This window comes from Equus asinus, chromosome 6, assembly GCF_041296235.1.
Source record: "Equus asinus isolate D_3611 breed Donkey chromosome 6, EquAss-T2T_v2, whole genome shotgun sequence".
NCBI classification, from domain to species: domain Eukaryota; kingdom Metazoa; phylum Chordata; class Mammalia; order Perissodactyla; family Equidae; genus Equus; species Equus asinus.
This window is the reverse complement of record NC_091795.1, coordinates 58,142,738-58,167,208: the sequence shown is the minus strand read 5'-3', so window position 1 is coordinate 58,167,208 and position 24,471 is coordinate 58,142,738. Positions and strand designations below refer to the sequence as shown.

General features: G+C 35.4%; 1 long non-coding RNA gene across 2 annotated transcripts in view; it reads right to left on the bottom strand.

Annotated features, from left to right (window-relative positions):
- LOC123286344 (uncharacterized) overlaps window positions 1-24,471 on the bottom strand; it is an 81,514-nt gene that overhangs the window by 22,155 nt on the left and 34,888 nt on the right. The window lies entirely within an intron of this gene.

The window sequence follows — 24,471 nt, the reverse complement described above, 5'->3', positions numbered from 1 at the left end:
GATGTTACCTCAGGGCCAGTCTTCCTCAGCAGAAAGAGGAAGATTGGTGGCAGATGGTAGCTCAGGGCTAATCTTCCTCAAAATAAAATTATTTGTCTAAAAAAAAAATCACCCATTTAAAACAATAATTTTACAGCCTTAGAATCAGAATACTTATGTTTAAACTTTTGGTTTATATTTTTGTGCAACTTTTTTTAGCTTCTTTGAACATTAGTTTTCTCATGTATATAATGAAGACTATAGAAACCTGTTCACTATACTTGCGTATATATCCCAAATTCATTGATTCTTTCCCTTCTCCACTCTTATCTAGTCTAGACCATTATTATATTTTGTGTGTATTCCCACAATAACCTCTTTATGAATCTCTCTGCTTCTACATCTGCCACGCCTGCTCCCTCACCCAGTTTCTGCTTTCCATGAAAGTCAGCACGAACTTTCCAAAAATATGTAAATTAGATCAATTTCTTTCCTTGTATAAACCATCCAATGGTTTCCCATTGCATTTAGAACAAAATCCAAACTCCTTACCTGACTTAGCTCCCTGAGTTATCAATTACTGTGCTTCAACCACAAGGTCTTTCACTTCCTGGAATTTCATTCCTATCCCAGGGCCTATGCACTTTGAGTTCTCTCTGCTTGGAGCCCTCTTAGAGTATTTACATATTTGCCTTTTTCTCAGCTCAAACATCACTTCCTCCATAGGGCACTTCTAGACTACCTAATCTACAATCAACTTTAGCACCCCTCAACCACAGGAATTACCTAACATGTTGCTTTGTATTTTTTGTAACCTGAAATGAGCTCATTCGCAGAATTGTTTGCCTGATTATCGATTGTTTTATTCCACCAGAATCTAATTTCTTATGAGCAAAGATCTTACTTATCTTATTTAACTAGTGCTGTGTATTCTCAGAGTCTAGAACAGTAGCATAAACATAATACCAGCTGAACAAATATTTGTTAAATGAATACCCAAAGTGCCACTGTAAAGATATGTAAATATATGTAAAATTACCTAGAGTGAACAAAAGAGAGATGTGAAATTCATCTTTACAACTATTGTAAGGATGTTGTTGAGGAGATCATTGTGTGATCTTGTTTTGAAAAATCTGCTCTGAATTCTGAGAAAAGTTTTACTTTATATTAGTAATTATTTTCTTTCAATCACATGGCATTGAAAGTAGTGTGGCAAAATTTTCGGAGAATGTTTAGAAGCATTTTCTACATTTTACAACTTCCTTTCATTTTCACTTTCATTCCTGTATCCACTTGGCACTAACCCATATTTCCTTTCTTAGCCTCACTTTGAATGTATACTATCTTGTTATATTTTATGAAATTTGTAAGTTATCTTAAATCCTTCCTGGAATAGACAGAAAGTACAACCAAAAAAAAAAAAAAAAAAAGCTCTAATAGTTAATATTCAGTTAACATAAATTGAATGTGCATTTGAATGTAAAATATAATAAGAATTCATAAAATCTAATTGGAATATCCATCTCAGTGCCTTACAAAAAGTAGGCACTCAAAATAGTGTTTATCAAATTTGATCAAACCCCATAGGGTTTATAATTTAAATAGCCATATACTCATTCTAAACCTATATAGTATGTGCAAACCTGAAAGATAACTTGTTAATCACATGTAAGCCCTCTTACCCTTCTTATTTGAGTGTAATATCCAGCAGAAAGATAAGACAAAAAAGCAAATCTTTTACTTCAGGGTAAAGAGTACTCTTGGCAATTCCAACCTCAGCACGCTTACCATTTCTAGAGCTTCTCTCTAAAAGATGTGTCTTAATCAGTCACTGTTCTGGAATTAGAAGTCACACGTGGCCACAGCTGATTGGTCTGGTTTGGCTTTTGATTCAAAGGCAGTCTATCTAAATCACAGGCTAGCTGGTTCTATAAATTGGTCTCGTGGGAAAGTTCTGGCAAAAGGAGTAACGGTGACTAATTTGGTCAGTCAGATCCTGTCTGGATGACTAAATTTGAGACAGATAATGTAATGGAGTAATGGCTGGTAGACAAAGGGCACAGAGACAACCTGAGTGGGAGAGATTAGCTGAGGCCTCATAGTGAGAGCACAGACTAAGGATCAGAAAGGTTCTGGGTCTGAGAAGTCAACCAAATACTTGTACTTCAAAAACAACTTTCTCCTAATAGTTTCTGAACATCTCATCTCTTCGAAATTGTGGGGCAACTTTTAGGTTTATATAAGGCATTGCTACACGGAAAGGATTTCTGTCTTTCTCCCAATAAATTCCCATTTCTTGAGGTGACCCAAGTGAGCCTCTGCTATTTTCACCCAAATAGGTTAACTAAAATAAAATATCTATCCAACTGACATACGTAGAAGTGAAGATATGACTTGGATAAAATCTGGCAAAAAAAATTGTACGTTAGTACTGCTTCCGTTGAAAGATAAACTGCTCATACAAAGAGATTTACTTTCCCCATGAAAATCCTACAAAGATGTATATGTGTAAAAGAATAGGCTCTAAGACTGGAAAAGACTTTAGAAATTACCAAATCTCATCTCTCCCATAGTTTACAATGAACCCAGGCAGATGATCATTCTCTCTCTCTTTAAATCCTACACTTTCAGGAACAGTTCCACCAACTCATGTTGTAGCGCTTTGCATTGTTGTGAAGAAGCACAGCTAGGTGCTAATTGTGAAAAAGCTTTTCCCTATACTGTGTTCAATCCTGTCTTCCTGTAATTTATATCAACTACTCCTTGCCTACTGCAACATTAAGCACTTATTCCTCCAATATACGACAATTTTCTAATTTCTGAAGATAACTGCAAAGTTCCCATAATTCCCGATTTCTGTAAGTTAAACAGCCCCATTTCCTCCGTTAACCATTCCTCAAACAATGTAGTTCCCTAATCTTTTGTCATTCTGTTACACTCTACTGGTTTTTTGCTGATTTATCACCGAGTAAAGCCAAACAAAATTGATATAATTGCATATTTTTCTACATTGATATAACAAGCTTTCAACCAAACTAATTTACTCTATGAGAGGTAAAAATTCAACTTTTACATCTTCATATTCCATCTCCATATTCCGTGGTAGGTGTTATACAAGACACAAGGATGTTCAAATCCTACTGGTTGTTTGCAAGGAGGTTACATCAAGTTTAGAGGATAATAAACATTTCATTTTATAGTCATTACCTCTCCAGGATCTGTGTCTTTGACATCTCCATCATCTCTATGGGTTATGTCACTTTACTCAAGAGGAAGATCAACAGTAGAGAATAATCAATGAGAAAGCAACAATTTTGGTTCAAATAGACCAAGAAACACAGAAGTTTTTATAAAGGTATGGTTGCAGAAGATTTCCAAATTTCCCCTGGAGAAATAGTGAGCATATTGAGCACTTTTCCTCAGTTTTAATTTAGGCCATATTCCCATTAGAAATTCTACTTAATTAGAGCATTTGTTAAAAGTCCATAATGTTAATTCAATGGAAAAATTCCAATAGTAGTCTATTAGATTTTTCATGTTAATATCACACACTTTTTAGAAATATGTCAAATAGATACTGTTATTAAAAGTTATAACTATCACAATCCAATTCTCTGTTTCAAACAGCAAAATTACTTTTATTCATAATTATTCAATGAAGAGCTATAAATGTACAATTCATTTGGAAGTTATTTAGCTTGCTGTGCACTTGGCTGCTGTGACAGAAGAATTAGTACAAATTTTCTCAATAGGAAATGAAGATATAGTTTGATTTTTGGCTCAGTAACTAAGAGGATGATTCTTTACCTTCTTTAGTATCATGATATAAGATGCACAAGCCTATGGCATATCTTATGTCACCAAAATATTAGGATATTTCTGAATATGCTTATTTTGGGCATTGTAGAGAGAAATTATTTGAATACATGATACTATATTCAACTTTTAATATGAATATTTTGATAGCAAGGTAAGTAATTACATGCCTGACTTCCTACTTTTAGTCCTTCCTTGTACCTCAGCTAATCAACTCTACATCCATCTCATATGTTAATATTTATTTATAAATTATGTACATTCACTATTCTATTAGCATACCATTATAAAAAGAGCAAACAAGAATAGAAAATTTAAAGAATGATATAAACATGAAATAAACATCATTTTTAAATATTCATTTGATTTTTACATTTTAATAGTACAAGTTTTTGTCTTCACAGTTGGTGAGAACATTATGATTGAACAATGTGATTGACTGATTCCTGATTAGATTAGCATCTTATTTACTCATCAGTTGGCTTCTAAGAGCTCCTATACTAGTAGTAGAAGTGCCACCTCTGTGATTTTCCTTCTGTTTACTTATGTTTGCATTGTTCTCTCATCTTCAGTAAAAGTTTCTTTGCAGAAACTTATTTGGGGAAAGATAGTTTAATTGAAACCTGATAGTATAATCCACAAATCTATTTTTCCAGGCTGATGTGAAACCACAATGTATTCTAAAGGCACAGAAAGTAAACAAGGGCATGAAGGCAGGTCTGGATTGGGGCCCATGAATCTGTGTTTTTTAAAAACTTCCAAATGATTCTTGGTTATCAAACTGTACTTTGAGATACTACTTTAGACTCTGGAATCAATTAAGACTTTAGAGTAACTTAAAAAATCTCAAGTTAAGTGCTTGGGTATCTCAGCACCAAGGCAAATTTGCTCATGGTCCTAGACTAATTTCACTCTTCAATGATAATAAATGGCCTTCTTTCCTTTCCATATGAAGCCAAACAACAACCCAATATCTCAGTCTAATAAGCAACTCTTATTCAGGTTTTCTACCTTCATTCTGTCTTCCCTGATGCTGACCATAATGTGGCTAGATAGCTGCCTATTACCTATTACCTGCTTGCTGTATTCTGCAACACCTCCCACTTGCTGAACCTCCATGATGCCCAGATCCCCCTTATTGATGTGGAAAAGAGATCCAACATGACTTGGTTTCTAATGTGTGTGAGACACGGTTTTAGGCAGTTTACATTGATTATCTCAAGTAACCCTCATAATAAATGCTAAGAGTTGAACTACCTAAAAGGTAGGTGTTCTTATTCCTGTTTTACACAGGAATAAGTGTAGGTTCAGAGAGCTTGAATAACTTGGTTAAGATCACTCAGGCAGTAAGTGGCAGAGCCAGTGCACCTGATTCGGAAGTCTTTGCTCTTTCTAAGATACTATCTTTCCCTTCCATTATTCTTTCCCTATGCGGGCAGTCCTAACACCCAGTAAGCTATGTGCGAGCTCCCTTTCAGTCCTTTCAATAATAGCAGCAAGCTCTTTTCTAAAATAATTCTGAAATTAAAGATAAAAATGCTGGCAACAGAGAAATTGCATATCTATGAACACAGATATTTGCTTATGGTTATATTTAAGACCTACAACATTTACTTCTACTTTAGCCATTTTTCAAATTTAGCACAGGAATATGGTAAGTACATATCTCTTGAAAATGAAATGAAATCCAATCTCTTTACCCCCATTAAGTGTGGTTATCTCACAATGGTAACCAAAACAATAAATAAAGCAGGGAAAAATATCATAGGTTTCGAGCTGGCAAAGCTTGAATTCACCTGACTAAACATAAGTAAACCTAGACAGGCAATTTTACTCCTTAGACCTCAAAAATATTGCCTGTAAAAGCAGATAACAACATATATATTGTAGAGTTATTAAGGGGATTAAATTATAGCATATCTAAAGTAATTAGAATAACTACATATGACGTGCTGACTTGCTATTATTGCCATTACTGTAAAAACACAGAAATTACTGATCATTTTAATCAGCGTTTAACTAGCTACTGTTCAAATATTAAAAGACTCTTATACCTATTTTGCTATAGCCTCTTTACTGACTCTTAAGTAGAAATTAGAAAAAAGAAATTATAACACTCTCCTTCCTTAAAAAAACACTCCCCGTGGCCTCATGCTATGTGTTTAAGATTTATTACAACCAAAATATGGGTTCTGGACAACCCAAGAAACAGAATCCTTTCTCTTTTCCCTCTAATTCACTGCATGCAGAAGATCCATTTTTATAACCAAAGGAACAGTCAGCAGAAATACTGAGTGGAAGCATGCTTAGAAAAAGAGTCAAGGGAATAGGAGAAGGCTAATAATTAGCATTAGGTCCCAGGAGAGAGTGCAGGACCACGAGCTGTAGAGAATTGTCAAGATCCAGCAATGAGGAATAGGCTCAGAAGTAGAATGCAGCACATGGTGAAAAGATGCAAAATATAATCTGTATATAGTGCAAACCAAGCGAGAGTTTATTATTGGTGGGTACTGACTATGTGACGTGGGGATAGGCACACAATTTGAATAGAACGAAAAACTAGGCCCTGTACACACACACCATTTACTACTGAAATAAAAGGATCCTGCAATACAATTTAAACAAGATAATCCAAATGTTTGCTTCATAGAGCTCATAGAAATACCATTTTTATCAAATTGTTTTAAATTACATATCACTATGATTCTCATGCTTTACCATTGACTGTGATTTATAGGGTTAAAGTAACTTGACTAAGCTCCTGTTATATGCCAGCCTTTCTTCCAGTTTCTACACTTGTATTTTGTAATCAATGTTTACCATAACTCTATGAGCTATGTATTTTCTTTTCTATTTTCTCACTTATATTAAGGAAGAAATAGACTGAAAGAGATTTCTTGACCTGCCCTAAGTAACACAAGCTAGGAAGTTCTGATGGACCCAAAAATCCATCCTCTTTCAAATATTTTGTACTGTCTAATTATATTTGTGTATTTTAAAGAAAATACATGTTTTAGTAATATATCTGCAAATTAAGATAACCATGTAACTAGGCATATTTTTGAGAGTAAAGATGCTCTATAATAATTAACCAAAACAACAGGAATAACCCAGGACTCTAAAACCAGGACATAGGTCATGACAGCAGATTACGCCCAAAAATTACTACAACAATCGCAGTCATTTGTGTAATATGACTTTGCTACTACTCTCATCCATTTTTCCCTCCCCTTTAATCTAGCTGGCTCTTTGACTTGCTTTGACTGAAAGAATGTGACAGAAATGATATTGTAGGATTTCTGTTTCTTGGACATGAAAGACCTTGAAGCTCCCATTTTTGCCCTCTAGGATAACAACTGCCATATAAAGAAGTTTGGGCTATTTAGCTAAAGATCCTGGAAGATAAGGAGACAGAGATCATGTGGAAGTGAACAAAGTCCCAGAAATGATTGAGCCAATCTGAGGAAGGATGCCCAACCATCCCAGACAGCTTCCAGCACTTTGGGCCATCCCAGCTGAGACACCAGACATTGAGTGAAGCCATCTTGGGTCCTCTAGTCCCAGTGAAAGCCTTCCCAAGTGACACCATGGAGCAGAGATGAGCAATTCCTACTTAGCCCTGTCCAAATATCTGACACTTAGAATTATAAGGAATATAGTAGTTATTTTAAGTCACAATGTTTTGGGGGTTCTTTTACTTCTTTTAAGGCCAACACAAACCCTACCTACTTCTTGATGTCTTCCCCAAATATACCAATCTATTTTGAACTTTGTTTTTACCAGTCGCATATAACTTCCTACTTTGTATGATTTAATGTTTATGTCTATGTCTCATTTAGGATAACAATTAGCTGCAAGTAACAGAATATACAGTTTAAATGGTTTAAACATATAGGAATTTACATTTCTCACTCTACTAGATATGTGAAGATAGGAGATCCTTGGTATTTGTTTACCTTCTTAACAATCTCAGGGACAACATTTTTCAGTTCTCTTAGCCTTTTCATCATGCTCACAAGCATAAATATAGCCATCACAACTTCCTTCAATGAAGGAAGAAGGACAGTATCAACTCTGACTCTCCATTTTTTATTAGAATATCTAAATCTTTCCCTTGGCTGACTTCATTCTTTTGTTTGTGGATATCCAGTTTTCCCAGCACCAGGTTTTTTTTTTTTTGAAGAGCTTGTTCTTTCCCTGTTTTCTGGTCTAGGCACCCTTGTCTAAGATCATTTGACCACAAATATGAGCTGGAAATGTGTCAATGTGTTATTTTCCCAGCCTGTAGAGTAGAGGCAAACAAAGAAGGGGACTGGAAATCTCCTAGATGTCTTAGAAAACATCCTAGAGAGTCTGCCACGCTCTCTACCACCATACTGACTGCAGTTATAAGCACCAAATACATGTTGCTTAAATGAAACACATTCCTTTCCCAAGAATAGTCATCTATAGTCCTCTAAGATCAGGAACAAGGCAAGAATGCCCACTCTAACCATTTCCCTTCAATGTAGTACCAGAAGTCTGAGCCAGGGCAACTAGGCAAAAAAAATAAATAAAAGGCATTCAAGTTGGAAATGAAGAAAAACCATTTTTACGTATGACATTATATGTAGAAAGTCCTAAAGATACCACGTACAAAAAATTGTTAGAATAAAGAATTCAGCAAATTTGCTGGTTAAAAAATCAATCACATATCTATACACTAACAATGAACAATCCAAAAAGGAAATTAAGAAAACAATTCCATTCACAACAGCATCAGAAAGACTAAAACACTTAGGAATAAACTTAACCAAAGAGGGCAAAGACCTGGACACTGAAAACCACAAAACTTTGCTGAAAGGAATTAAAGAAGACCCAAATAAATAGAAAAACATTCTGAGTTCATGGACTAGAAGATTCAATATTGTTAAGATGTCAATACTACACAAAACAATCTACAGATTCAAGGCAATCTCTATCAAAATCCCAATGGCATTTTGGGCAGAAATAGGAAAAAAAATATAAAGTTCATGTGGAATTTCAAAGAACCCCAACTAGCCAATCTTTAAAAAGAAGAACAAATATGGAGGCCTAACACTGCCTGATTTTAAAACGTATAACAAAGCTACAGTAATCAAAACAGTGTAGCACCAGCATAAAGACAGATACATTGATCAATGGAACAGAATAGAGAATCAGAAATTAATTGTCACATATATGATCAAATGATCTTCAACAAGGTTGCCAAGACCACATAATGGTAAAAAGAAAGGCTCTTTAATAAATGATGGTGGGAAAAGTGGATGTCCATATGCACAAGAATTGAGTTGGATCCTTACCTTGCAACGTATACAAAAATTAACTCAAAATGGATTAAACACCTAAACATAAGGCCTAAAAGTATAACATTCCAATAAGAAAACATAGGAGAAAAGCTTCATGACTGGATTTGGCAATGATTTCTTGGATAGGACACCAAAATCAAAGGCACCAAAAGCAAAAATAGACAAATGAGATACTATCAAACTTTAAAACTTCTATGCATCAAAGGAAACAACAACACAGTGAAAAGGCAACCTTATATCTGATAAGGGGTTAATATCCAGACATATAAAAAACTGCTACAACTCAACAACAACAAAAATAACTTGATTTAAAAATACTTAAAGTACTTGAATAGACCTTTCTTCAAAAAAGTTATACAAATGGCCAGCAAGCTTGTGAAAAGATGTTCAACCGGAAGGAGCAGGAAATGAGCTATTGTTCAATGGATACAGCGTGTCAGTTTTGTAAAATGAAAAGCTGTAGAGATCTGTTTCACAACAGTGTGAATATAGTTAATACTACTGAACTGTACACTTAAAAATGATTAAGATGGCAAACTTTATGTTGTGTCTTTACCACAGTTAAAAATAAACAACAAAAGTATATTATCTACATTTTATCCTGCTATCTCATCACAAAGCATGCATCTTGATGAAAAGAAAGAATTCCTTTCTCTCTTCCTGTATCATACCTACAGCAACCATCCGAAGGCAAGGTGTTACCTTTAGGATTAACTCTTTATAAAGTCCACTTTCATTAACAATTCCATTTGAACTCCTTTCTCAATATTACCCACATGTTCATAACGACTTTGATTCCTCTGTAAAAATTAAAATTAGGCTTTTCTCTTCCTCAAGTCAGCAACTTTCATTAAAATATAGATAGATAGATAAATAGATAGATAGAAAAAATCTTTTTTCTGAACTGGTTAGTCATGGCTATTTCTATAGTAAAATATTTTAATAAGAAACAGCAGTCACACTATTAGATCGTTGGTTGCTTTGAGGTTAGAAAGTCTATAATTTCCCTATTGAGAATTAGTTCTACATATTGAATTGTGGGTATTTACACGGAAGTCAAAGAGCTTCACGAAATTTTTTCATTAATTAAGGACCTTAATTATTCAGCCGTTGCAGTAATTTCTTCTCTTAAATGATAACGAATCCCTAATACACTTGGTTGGTTTATCTGTCCCCTTGGTTACTTAAAGTTGTGATAATTATTTTGGAAATTAAACTCTCAGTCTCGATCTTTGCATTTATAACACATCTTTTATTATTGAAGTTGAAAAAGCGTGTTATAAACATATTCTAATCTGGAAGCAAAGTGGAAATCACAGGGGTATTTCATCAAGAATTATGAGATGGGAAAAGCAGGTAAAAAATGCCAAATACTCAGACGCTATCGTCTAACTGGATTTTTTCATCATTTCTGCCATATTGAGTGAATTGGCAATCTAAACTCTTTTAGGGAGAGGGGTTCAATATGAGGACCCTTGAAAAGATGAGTTCAGCATAACCAAATATAAAGTGATACAAGACGAAAAGAGACTTCAAGAAAACAGCAGAGGAGACCAAGCTGAAATACGTTTCCCAGAATTCCCCTCCCTGTATAGTTCCAGAACAGTGTTGGCCACAAGGGAAATCTATATGAGGTTTGGATGATGAAAGTGAAGCAGCAGCCATTCCCTTTTACGGTGTGAAGGCTGATGTGCTGCCTCAGCACTGTAGTAGTTTGGGAGTGGATTAGGGCCAGCAGCTCCTCTAGCTCTCATCTAAACCCTCTCCTTCAGTTCCTTTGATTCTTGGGCCAGCATGTGGGCAGCTTGTGGTGAAGAGCACCTTCTTTTCCTCCGGTGATCCACCGCTCCAAGATTAGAGGTGGTAAGAGACAGACATGTTTCAGTTTATACTCCAGAGTTCTTGTTATTCTCTTCCACATCCAGTTTTTCTTCCTTAGCGCCAGTCTCACTGACCAAAACGACTTCAGAATCAGCACTAGACAGAGAGGCCTACAGCGTACTCCAATAGGTCCCACAGTTATGTAAAGTTTAATTCCTAAAGTAAATCCCTTATTCTATATCAATTGATGAGTAGTAGGGGTTCTTTTTCACTGATCAAATCATGACTGATTAAAAGGGTCTGCAAGAAGTTTTCGTAGGGTTGGTAGATACATTGTACTAATGGCCCTGATTATTCATGCCCTTTGTCCTGTAACTTTACAGTCCCTCCACACTCTGATTCTGGGCTCAGCCATGTGACTTTGTTTGACCAATGGGATGTTAGCAAATGTGATCCAAGCTTGAAAAACACATGATCATTTTTTCTTGCCTCGTTCCACAACCAGCCTTTCTCGCTCTTGAATCCCTGCCTTCAGGCTACATTGCTGACAGGATAGCAGAGAGACAGGGAGCAAAGCCCAGTCATCACATCCAAGGTCATCCTAAACTTAACCTCCCCCACATGACCCATCAGTGATCTCATGATCAAGCCCAAGTAAGATTAGTCAAGCCTAGCCAGGATTAACAGAACAACTCAGCTTTATCTTCATGAGAAATAAAAAAACATTAATTATTTAAAGAGTTTGGGGTGCTTTGTAATGCAGCAATAGTTAATGCAATAAGCATAGATCAGGTAACCGCAAAGAAACCTTTTCCAGATACTAGGGCTGGGGAAGAAACTAGCACTTATTGACTATTTACTATGTCACGCCCTGTTCCAGTTATTTAATGTGTGCAACTGCATTCAATGTCACAATAATCATACAAAATAGATACTCTTCTTCATTTCACAAATGAAGACAATGTGTTATTTGTCTATGATTGGAACCCAGAACTGGTTCATTCTAAAGCCCATACTCTTACAATTTCATGTCCTTCTAGTAAAAGACACATGTACACAAACACACACGTGCATATGTGCACTTGTAAGCATACATCCACTGGCCATTATATGTGAGTAAGGAATAGATAACTAGTTAATAAAGGCCTACACAAGGGGCCAGCTCCATGGCCGAGTGGTTAAGTTCGTGTGCTCCGCTGCTGCGGCCCAGGGTTCGGATCCTGGGCGTGGACATGGCACTGCTCGTCAGGCCACGTTGAGGCAGCGTCCCAGATCCCACAACTAGAAGGACCTGCAACTAAGATATACAACCATGTACAGGGGGAGTTTGGGAAGATAAAGCAGAAAAAAAAAAGAAAAAGATTGGCAACAGTTGTTAGCCCAGGTGCCAATCTTTAAAAAAATAAAATAAAATAAAGGCCTACACAGTGCTCTTTTTAGCTCAGTGGCAGGGAATAAAAGGGTAGAACATCAGAGTCACACAGGAATCTTCTAAAATATAAAGTTTCACTCTTCATTCTGATATGCTGTCAGAAGAGAGTTAGTAGCGCTTGAAGGACTGCTGTCTTGACTCAGCTATAGGAAGCACCTTCCTTCTCTCCACTGCTGTGAGCCGCTGAGCAAAGTGCTCTCCCTCCACAAACACCTAGAGAAAAGACATTCCTCTTCTGGGTGTCAAATCCCAAGTGGGTCCAGTTTCCTTAGAAGAACTTCGGGAGACTGTAATGGAGCTCCATGCCAAGATGTTTCCTCTTCCAACTACCTCTGGCCCGTCACTCATTGTTTAAAAGACATTCATCCTTAAAGCAATTCCTGACTTCAAGAAGGTGGGGAGAGGATTATGACAAAGGAAGGAGACTTCCTGTATTGGAAGACAGGGGAACTAGAGAGGGAAGGGGCAGAGCAAGTCCAGTATTTGGGCTGAGGCCCAGAATTGTTTAACCTTGTGCTTTAATAGACAGAGGCAACAAGGTCTGCCAATAGTCTAGATGCAATAAAATGTGAGGCCAAATAAAATAAAAAGAAGACAAATGTTTGGGGACATTTCATCTTTGCAAGGTAATATGAAGGACACTACAATCACCTTCAAATTTCCTCATTAGTAGAGTATCCAAAGATGCAGAACAATGGGGAAACCAATGAGAATCTACTCTTTGGGACAACACAGAGAAGTTAAAGAAAGAACATCTAATTTTAGATTTATTTTGGCACTGTTAACAGCCTAACTTACTCCAAAACCAGTTGATAAATTCAGAGCCCGTCTTTAAGCCAAGATCAATACTGTGACTTCCAACATTTCAAATTTTTAGAGGAGAAACTAAGATCCATAGGGACTGAGTCATTTTTTAAAAAGTTGAATAGCATTGCCTTGTATTAATATAGGGTCATTTTTCCAAGACACTCCAAGCATTTGATGTTATACTAATCTGATTCAGTATTCTTGAAACACAGAACTCACAGATGACAGAATTGAGACAGATGACAGTGAAGCAGCTAAATCTTTGTCTTCAAGATCATCTCTAAAGAATAAACCAAATCACCTGAGTGAGCTGAATGACTAGAAGACTGAAAATATAATCAAAATGATGGTGTAGAGGGGAGCAGTTAACCACATTTCAGATTTTTAAGGTGCTTAATTTCTTCCATAGCTATTTTTCACTAAATAAAATAAAGATAAAATAAAATGGTGTAGCAGGAAAATCCCCGAAGTGGTTGCCAGGACCACTTTGTGAAACTGTTAGGCAAAACCCAGACTCAGAGGTCAGGGTACCTCCATGTATGTGTTAGGACAGCCATGGACAGAGGATGAGGTACTGGCAGGGCACAAGCCACCTAGATGTCACCCATGCATTAAATCAGATTTCTGTTTCTATTCATAATTGCACTCTTTACTGGACTAACCTTCATAAGCATAAGCACCACATTTTCTAGATAAAAGCAATAATTACAGCTATAAGAGTGAAATGAAAAATTAAACAAAAATGATACCTTTTCCCATGTGTTTTCACACGTAGGGACCACCCTCAGGCCCTGCTGATGTTCTCTGCAGAAATTGAAGCAGTTTATAAGGGCTGTGTAGTCCACTGAGTGGAAACCACTTGAAAAACCAGACATCTAAACCCACTTCACTCAGAAATTAGGAAATGAATGACTGAAATTAGAACATTTTAAAATTAGTTCTTTAAAGACTTTGTTGTTGTTGTCATTGTCTTTCAATCTGACCAAGGCTATAAAAAAATGAAGTCTTATTTGTGATTTTACTCAGCTTAATTTGTATCTTTTCAGCATGATCCTCATATAAAAATGTACAAATCTACAACTAGCAAATTTTTACTATTTCATTACTATGTCATTTTTAAAAACATCAATACTGGATGCTCAACACTGAGTTCAAAATAGGTATCCTTTTTTCTCTTCTTGCTTTGGCAAACAATTTTTATAAATGTATTTCACATAGAAAGACACTATCTCAATGTAATAAAGGACTGTGAAATTTTGTAAAACAAGAGGATACAGAAAAATACAATTGAATTTTCTGTGTTCTTACATAGGTGTCTGTTCAAAAATTTTATATTCTCTATATCTTTGATCATTTCTAGGTTATATGTAAGAATCTTTGGACAAATAACTATTTAAAGGGTTTCTTGCTTCTGTTTTCTCCATGAAACGCCATCATCCTTAAAACACTTATCTTTTTCACCTATAGACATTACCATTCAAGCTTCAGAATGACAACTGCTCATCATCTAGAAGATAATTATTGATTTTGTTGCAATCACAAAAGAAAATCCAGTAGGATTAAGCATCACCTCTTATTACTGCACAATCTAAAGATATCACCACTCACAGCAGATTATAGAAAACAGGACATTTCTTTTCTCTTTGGTTGCTGAGTAGCTGAGTCAGGCCACATGAAGTCAATTGTTGCTATGACAACGTATGAAACTGGGAGAAGATAACATGTCTGAATACAGAGAATTCATTTACCTATAATGATCCATTTTTTCTTTGATAGGATACACATGCTTACTTAGGAGGGATAGATGTACATACTTTAATTACCAGATATCCTTTTAAATTACATTAGTAAAATTGGGTGCCTATCATTTTTACTTAGGAAGCAAAAACATCAAGACATCTACTTGAACTACATGAGATTTTTTTCACCTCTTTATTTTGCTTTCTGATTAAAAGTGACATGGGTAAATAACACATCTTTATGTATCCTCTTTCTCCTGTCACAATGTGAAATAGATCCATATGTTAAGAATGTAAATAAGTTTTCACTATGCCATATTGCAATAAACACTTTACTATTCAATAGCTATATGAAGCTGAAACATAGTGATGTAAGCCAAGGCATGGAGAAGCCACACGAACCCGTAATTCTCAAGTGTTGTAATTCAACCATACAAATTTGCCCTGGATTGAAATCCATCAAACACAGTATCTACACACACACAAACTTATTTTCAATCAATTTGTCAGAAACTATTTGCAGCTATTTTTTACTTTTGTGATTGCAAGTCATCAACTTACATGCTAGATAATTACTTCCCTTTCCACTCATACACTATTTTGTTACAGAAGTTACCAAGGTATGGGATGTGTCTACTGGTCATTCGAAAAATTGAAAAAGTGAATGTTTGGAAAAATATATCCACAGTCTTTATCGTTACACAAGAAGGCACACGCTGCTCTGAAAATGGAGGATTTACTTATCCCCTTGTCCTATGAGTTCATAAACCAGAAAACCATTCTTAGCAGTGATACAAGCAGCTATCCAAATCAGTCAGCAAAAAAAAAAACAAAAAACCAAGGAATCCTTAGCCTAACATAGGGAAAAAAACATGAAATCTGTCGTTTTAATTCTGAATCTGCTAATTATTCACCACGTAAATTGAGGAAAAATACTTAACTTCTAGAACCAACAGTTTTCTCATCAGTTAACTAGGAATAATTGCTGTAATGTATGATCACAAGCACACTAGCACAAAGCCTGAGAGAAATTGGTTAAAATGAAAGCAGATAAGAAAAATGCTCGAAGCCTGTAATGCTATGTTTTTCTTTTTCCATCTCCCATATCACATGCAAGTTCCTCTTTTGACCAGGTGAGGAAGGAGAGTCTGGGAAGTGTAGTTCTCAGATTAACCAAATTGACAAGCATGATTCAGCACAAAGAGAAACTTCCTCTCATCAGCTTTACAGTTACTGAGGTTGGTTTCATTTTTTACACTTAGAACTCTGGTATACAGAGTGAGGTAGGATTCAGTTTTATCATTTCTCAAATGGCTATCATTTATTAAAATCTTTATTTTTTTATGCTGACTTATTATGCATCTTTATCCTATGTCAAATTTGCATATGCATTTTGGTCTCAGTTTCCGATTCAGTTCCATCATTCTTTTTATGCTCCAATAACAAGACCACATATTATAAAGGCTTTGTAATATATTTTAATATTTGGAGAGCTAGCTCTCCCTGAGAATTTTAAGGGTTTTAAAAACTTTTTTCCAGCTTTATTGATATATAATTGACATGTAATATTGTGTAACTTTAAGGTGTACAATGTGATGATTTGTTACACTTATGTATTGTGAAATGATTACCACAATAGGGTTAGTTAACATCTCCACCACTTCAAACAATTATCATTTCTCTTTTGTGGTGAGAACATTTAAGATCTATTCTCTTATCTGTTCAAGTACATAATACAGTATTCTTAATTATAGTCACCATCACCATGTTGTATGTTACTTTCCCAGAACTTACTCATCTTATGAGTTTGCACTCTTTGACCATCTGTCCATTTCCCCTACTCCTCAGCCCCTGGCAACCACTATTGTACTCTCTGTTTCTATGAGTTTGGCATTTTTAGATTCCACATATGAGTGACATCATACAATATTTGTCTGTCTGACTTATTTCACATAGCATAATGCCCTCAGCGTCCATCCATGTTGTCGCAAGTGGCAGAATTTCCTTCTTTCTCATGGCTGAATAATATTCCTCTGTGTGTGTGTGTGTGTGTGTGTGTGTGTGTGTGTGTGTAGTATTTTCTTTACCTATTCCTTCATAGATGGCCATTTAAGTTGCTTCTATATCTTGGCTGTGAATAATGCTACAATGAACATGGGGGTGCAGATACCTCTTCAAGATCCTGATTTCACTTCCTTTGGATATATACCTAGAAGTGAAATTGCTGGAACATATGGTAATTCTATTTTTAATTTTTTGAGGAGCCTCCATATTGTTTTCCATAGTAGCTGTACAAATTTACACTCCCACCAAAAATACACGTTTCCCTTTTCTCCATATCCTTGCCAACACGTGTTATCCCTTTGTTTCTTTGACGATAGCCGTTTTAAAAGATGTGAGGTAATATCTCATTTGCATTTGTCTGATGATCAGTGATGTTGAGCATCTTTTCATGTACCAGTTGGCTATTTATATGTCTTCCTTGGAAAAATGTCTATTTAGGTTCTTTGCCCATTTTTTAATTAGACTTTTTTTTTTTTGCAGTTGAATTGTATGAGTTCTTATACATTTTGGATATTAATCTCTTATCAGATAGATAATTTGCAAATATTTTCTCCCATTCCATAAGTTGCCTTTTAACTTTGTTGAGTGTTTCTTTTCTGTGCAGAAGCTTTTAAGTTTGATGTAGTCTCTTTTGTTGCTTGTGCTTTTGACATCATGTCCAAAAAAATCATTGCCAAGACCAGTGTCAAGTAGTTTTTTCCCTATGTTTTCTTCTACCTATTTCAACTTAAGAATTAGAAGAAGAGAAAGAGGAAGGAGGAAGAACGAGGAAGATGAAGGAGGAGGAGGAGAAAGGGGAAGAGGAGGAGACAAGAATTAGAGAATTTTAGACCTGATGACAGTAGTCATTTGAAGGGAATCTAATGAGAAAAGTACTCCTAAAGTAAATCATGTAGGTTTCATTTGGGTAAATATGTCTTCAAAATTGGAGCTTAATTTGTCAATCACCTTCAGCCATGTTCATTCAGTAGTACACATATAAGCACAGCCAGTCAGTATTTACTCAATGGTTGAGTCAACGTGACTCTTTAAAAAAAAAATTACTGGTATAAGGGGCATTTATCACCTAAGATGTAATTGTGAGAAAAAGGAATTTAAGCATTTTGAAGATGAAAACTAACATTTGGTGGAATGTAAGAAATACCTGAACTCTATGGTGAAAATGGAAAAGCAAATGAGCATATGCGTTTGCCTTCCATCTCTCTCCAATTATTTGAAAATGATAGCAGATATACAAAATAAAAGTAAGTCCATAGGAAAACAAAAAACAATGCCACAATTAGAAGATAATGTTGAGGACTTTATAGATAACATAAAGCAGAGAAAATTGTTTCAACAGTGAGCCGCCACTGGGGTGACAAACTTCAATAGAAAATAATTAAAGACAGGATCACTTAAAAACTATGTTTTCCTAACAGGAACCTGGAATTATCCCAATCAGATGCAATGGAGGCTGGAAGCCAGAGCTGGAAGGTCAGTGAATGCTAAACACAGAAGAATATGTTTCTGAATAAAGTAGAGAATCTGCTGTCGGATATCCTTGAAGTGAATATCAGAGCCAAACTGAAGCTAAAGGATGTCTCAAATTGAGAAGGCAAACTTACCCCATACTTAAAAGAAAGACAACCTGACCACATGTCCCCAACTTGTTCTTTCACAGAAGTTCAAAATTATATCAGAATCTGAATTTGTTGCCAGGAAAACAGAGAATATTCACTGGAGATATGAAAACACATTCCAGAAAAATATACCACTCTATTGAGAACCTTATACAGTGAACAGATGACCAAAATTTTCTATGAAACATTTAAAGACAAGAACAGCATAAGAGAAGCCATCAGAACTGAATGAAAAAAACAATAGGCTAACTCTCAAGGCAAGAGAATATATACAGGTAACAAACATAACATTTTAAATAATTAAGATTAGTATCCTCAGAAAGATCTATAAAACAAGAACTGGTTGCTATGAAAGAGAAGTAGACTTCTTGTAAATTAAAACTATGCTTCCAAATAAAGGATAATAATGAACTAAAAGAATAAGCAGTAACATTGATTCAGATGAAGATAAAAGAACAGCACCAGAAGTCTAGAGATATTTCCAAAATTCCATACAAAAACACAAAGATATGAACATTTTAAATGTACTTAAAAAGTGTGAAATGTAGATTCAGAAGATGCAGTCCAATATCAAACAAAAGGAAAGAAATAAGAGCAAAAATAGGGAAAAAACCTTGCCTCCATTAGATCTTGTACCACATCATTTCCCACCATGAGATTACTGATAGCAGAAGCATATGTTTCCTTCAGAGAAACCTGTCTCTCTCCCTCACACATAAATATAACTTCAAGATGTGGTCTGGTCTCCCTGACCCAGGAAAATCAATCACATTAAGCAACAGTACATTTTCCTAAATCTGGCTTATTTGGGTAATTTTATCCATTCATGTTTATTGTAATCACTACTGTATTTGGTTTTATTTCAACCACAATATTAGTGAGGTAGATGTTAGCTGTCTGTGAAATAGACACAAAAGCACTGTGTAATGACTTAAAAGTAATAGAAGTTTATTTCTCCTGTAATAGTCTTATGTGGTCCAGGGTAGCAAGGAACAGAGGGCTGCTCCATACAATTATTGAAGGACTCACATTAATAGAAGTTTTGCCATCTTCAATGAATCAAGTCCAAGTTTGTCATAGTCATCTCCATTCAGTCTGAGGAAACAAACAAGTATCAAGGAGCCCTCATGAGAGGACTTTTGGGATCAGTCCTGGAAGTGATACATACCACTTTTTCTTATGCCCTATCGTCTAGAAGTCACATGACTATATCAAACTGCACAGAAAGATGAAAAATGTTGTCTACTGGTGTGCCTGGGAAAAAGAAAGACATGAATTTGTTGAGATTCCAGTACAACCATCTCATTTTTCCACATCTATAAATTTTGTTTCTTTTTTTATTTATTATTACCTATGTTAATCATATATTGGTTTTTGTCTTCTGCTATATTGGATGTTTTATTTCTTATTTATTTTCTCCTACTGTTTACATTCAAATTTATAGCTAACATTTGAAAACATAGTGTCTTATTAATGTCGAAAGTGATGATTATCTAGAGTCACTTCTTCATTTGACACAAGACCGTTAGCACACTTTTACTTATTTTCTCTTTACATAAGCCCTCCACCCCTCTTAGTTTTCTTTTAATTTACTGATTTTTTCACTTTGTGTTATTATCTATGAATTACATCTCTTTATTTTTAAATCCTTACCTGAAAATTATCCTTAATTCCATGGCCTCTTTATTTGCTTATCATTTCTTATACATTTTTTTCAAGCTATTACTCAGTCTTCTTTTTGCTGAAGTAGACTTATGAGTAATTTTCAGAGAAACTATTGGGTGATAAATTTCTAGATACTTATGTGTTCAAAAATGTCTTTAGTTTTTTCTCACATTGAAGAATATTTGCATGGTCTTTGTAGTGCTGAAGTCAAGAATCTTTCTCTGAAATGCGGGTATCAGATCAGTCACAGAGGTAAAACACCAGCAGAAAACTTTCCCAGCAGAGCAGAAAACACAGGTGGCCCTTCAGTCATTGAGACAACCTCATGACAGGCATATGAGAACTCTGTATGCGACGTACATGAGTTTATCTTGTGATAAACACTCAGGAATAAATGGAGAAAATTTGACAGAGGCTAATACCAGGTATATAACCCAGTAATGGTTCATGCCCTAGTTTCCCTTTAAAAAAGAAATGTAATCTCATTGTTCAATCACAAACTGTTGAGAAGCATAAAATGTGTATTAATTATAATAAACAAAATAATGACAATTATTCATAACCCTTATTGAGCAGTTTCTATGTGTCAGACCCTGTAGGAGACCTTTCATATATATATATATTATTTCTAAGATAATCAACAATTCAGCGAGGTCTGGATGATTATTTCCATTTTACACATGAGGAAACAGACTTATTGAGATTATGTTCTTCAAAGGCACAGAGCTAGTAAATGGGATTCAAAACGACTAGCTCTGCCTAACTTCAAATTCTAGGCTCTTTCCTATAAACCACTTGTCTTATTTTAAATCTAAGATTCTGCTTTGATTTCATCTCTGTCCAGTCAGGTTTTGACTGCTCTATGAGTAAGTGCACTGTTCAATATGCTATTGACATATTGACTACTTAAAATGCAGCTTGTCTGAATGTGCTGTAAAAATAAAATACACAAAAGATTTAAAAGACAGCACAAAAAAAGAAGGCAGAATATCTCATAACTAATTATACTGAATACCTGTTGAAATGACAATATTTCAGATCTATTGGAATAAACAAAACATGTTACTAAAATTAATTATACCAGTTTTTTTTTTTTTACATTTTTAATATGGTTATGAGAAAATTTTAAATTACATATGTGGCTTACGTTACTGTTAGGGCTGTTCTATAAAGAGCAAAACTTTGAAAAATATGGATTGACTATAGGATAATCCAGTTGGTCAACAGCCATGGTAATTTCCTGATTAATCCATTTATTTATTAACTCTTTTAACGAATATTTATCAAGTACCTATTTGTGGCTAAGCCTTGTTTTAGTCACTGAAAATAGATCACAAAAGTAAAGCAGAAAAATGCCCCGAACCTTGTGGAGTTTACCTTCAGGCCGTGAGTTCTCCCAAGTGGGTTTTGACATCCTTTTTTCGTGTTCTATAATATGGTCCAACATCATCATTTCTATGACTCCTAAAATTAAGAGTTCTAAAACTTAAAGTCACTCTCCAACTCAGGTTAGAAAACAGGTCAAGACAGGCACATGGGAGAGGGACGAGGCCAAGAATATTTGTTTAAAGAATCAAGCAATTGGTCTTATATTTGCAAAACTACAGTTGCTAACAATCTGGTCCTTTTAATGGTTTAACAAACCAGTAGCTTTACAGGGACTCTGCTGTGTAGCAGAGATTATTATTTCTGGTCCAATGATTATTATACAACATTATATGAATGTCTCAGTGTCAAAACCTCTTGGGATGCTTTATTACTACTTATTAGCTATAGATCTTAGAAGTCACTGAACCAAAATGAAGGCTTACACTCCTATAAATGAGTATTTGATGAATTATTTCAAAATTACTATACATGGACAGGCTTCCAGTTTTTTCTTTTTCTTCTTTTCATTTAAACCAGGATATATTGGGTGCTATGCTAGTGTGCTTATTTTCATGTTGTTGCAGTTATTCCACTTAACTGATGAGAAAACTGTGGTCCCAGAAGTTAAATGTATTGCCCTAATTTCACACAATAAGTACATACATACAATTCAAAAATACATTTTCAAGTTTCTTTCCCTGTGTTATGTTGAGTATTCTATTTTTTTAAAACTAATTCCAGAAGTTTCATGGAGTCAGGTTATACAACTGCTTGTCTACATGTCATTCATTGAACTCCCCTCTTATTCAGTTTCCATACATTTTGGCCCCAATAATCCCAGCGTGCAGGTTCAAAACCACCCAATTACTCTTTTAATCTCCAAATTTTTGAAACATTTTTCCACCTATCTCTCATTTTCAACAGTTTTTACAGTTATGACAGTGCTCCAAGTTCTCTCCTTTATCCCAACATTCTTTAAACTTCTCTCCTAACATCTCTCAGACTCAATCTTCAAAGGTATCTGCTTCTGCCCTTCCCTTCTCTCCCATCTCAGCTTTCTATTATGTAGATCATTTCTCCCCAGATTCTATTTCTCTATTTCTCAGGACACAGATTCTGCATGAGTTGAAAGAAGTCCAGAATGCTGACCCAGTGAAAAAGAATTTCTTTTGTTTGAGAAAGGGCATAATGGGGAGTAAGAAGAGAAGGTAAGATTTTAAACACATAACTCAGCATCTCATCTATCATGTCACATTATGTAATGCAGGGACCGCCATGGCTACTTCAATCCCTTGCCTAAACTGTAGGTTTGCAATAGGAACTCCCGACCTCTCACTTTAATTGCCTGTATACCTGATCTCTGAATCAAAGCTCCATTCCCAGGGTAGAGATAGTGCTATTCTATCTTGTGAGTTGGTATATTCTGAATTGTAATTAGAGATTTATAAGCCCCCTGGCATGCCCCCCAACATATCCCTCTGGGCTCTGCAAATGTGCCCATTTGAACGCACTCTAACTAACATTAGGGCCTAGCATCACCCCTCACCTAACCTTCCAGTGTACACACTGCCAAACCCATCTACTGTTGATTCAACAAATGTACCTCCATGTCATTCACTTCTTTTTCTGAGACTCTTTCATTAGGCCAGATAGCCTGCCCTGATCTTTTTCACTGAGCTATAAAGCTTGCAATAAAATATGGTAAATAATTTGGTCAGCTTTTTCATATAATGATTTTAAAAACTATACTTATAGTAGATGGAACTGCGAATAGCAAAAATCCCCACTAAATTACAGATCTATAGATAATTCCCCCAATTAAGTCAACTGCTTTGAGATATCCCTCACTTTGCTTTCTAAAATAGATCCCAGCAAGCAGATAAATGAAACCCATTTGAGCTCCAATCATTATTTTTAAATTTCAGCTATATTCTTGTAGTTATGCGGTAAATGCCCAAAAGACAAGGAGAAGAGAGAAGAGAAAGTAAAAGCCTGGATAATCTATAATCTAGATAGTAATTATTCATTTACTGTGTCTTTCCATTTCTATATTTTGTTATTCAATGCATCTAGTTCTCATGCTAGTCTATTAATTCCTCTTATATTACATAAAATAATTTGCATAAAATATCAAACCAATTGCTATTTTTGTGATAAGCAAAGTCTGGGCTCTTATATCTTAAAAAATATATATTTTTAAATCTTCCTTACTGCTCCCTTCTTTCTCCTCAACCTCCCTCATCTCTACTTACATTTTGCATTTGTGAATGGTTTTGTTTCCACTGAGACAGCTAGGTTGGTGTTATTACATTTAAGTAGATAGTTGTCAATATTGTTTTGTAACAAAAAAATAAAAGCTACTGATGTTTAGTCTAGGGTATACCACCATACACATGCACACACATATACAAAAGGCAAAAGAAAGAAAAAGAAGTTTAAAACTATTATGGATTTTTTCCAGTATTCCTTACTTTTGCAAAGTCATTCCCAGACAGGAGATACAAAATCCAGAACTCGAGCCTTGCATGCAGAATCAGCAACCAATTAAAATTCTCGGCTTCAGATCACTAGGCCTCCTGTCCCCAACCACCTGCTTGGACTGTGAAGGCCGTGGCAGGTTGTTTCCTCACTGTGAATGAGACAGGGTTTATGTGACCTTCACAAAATCAGACAAGGAGCCTACACCTCGGATAGAATGTCTAATGAAATTAACACATTGTTCAATAGACTTGAAAAAAAAATGTCCGCAGACTATTAACCAACTGGAGGCATTACCCCTATTGTCCCTTCTCAATTGCATCTCTCCCTCTCATTTAAATTAATGTCCAAAATGC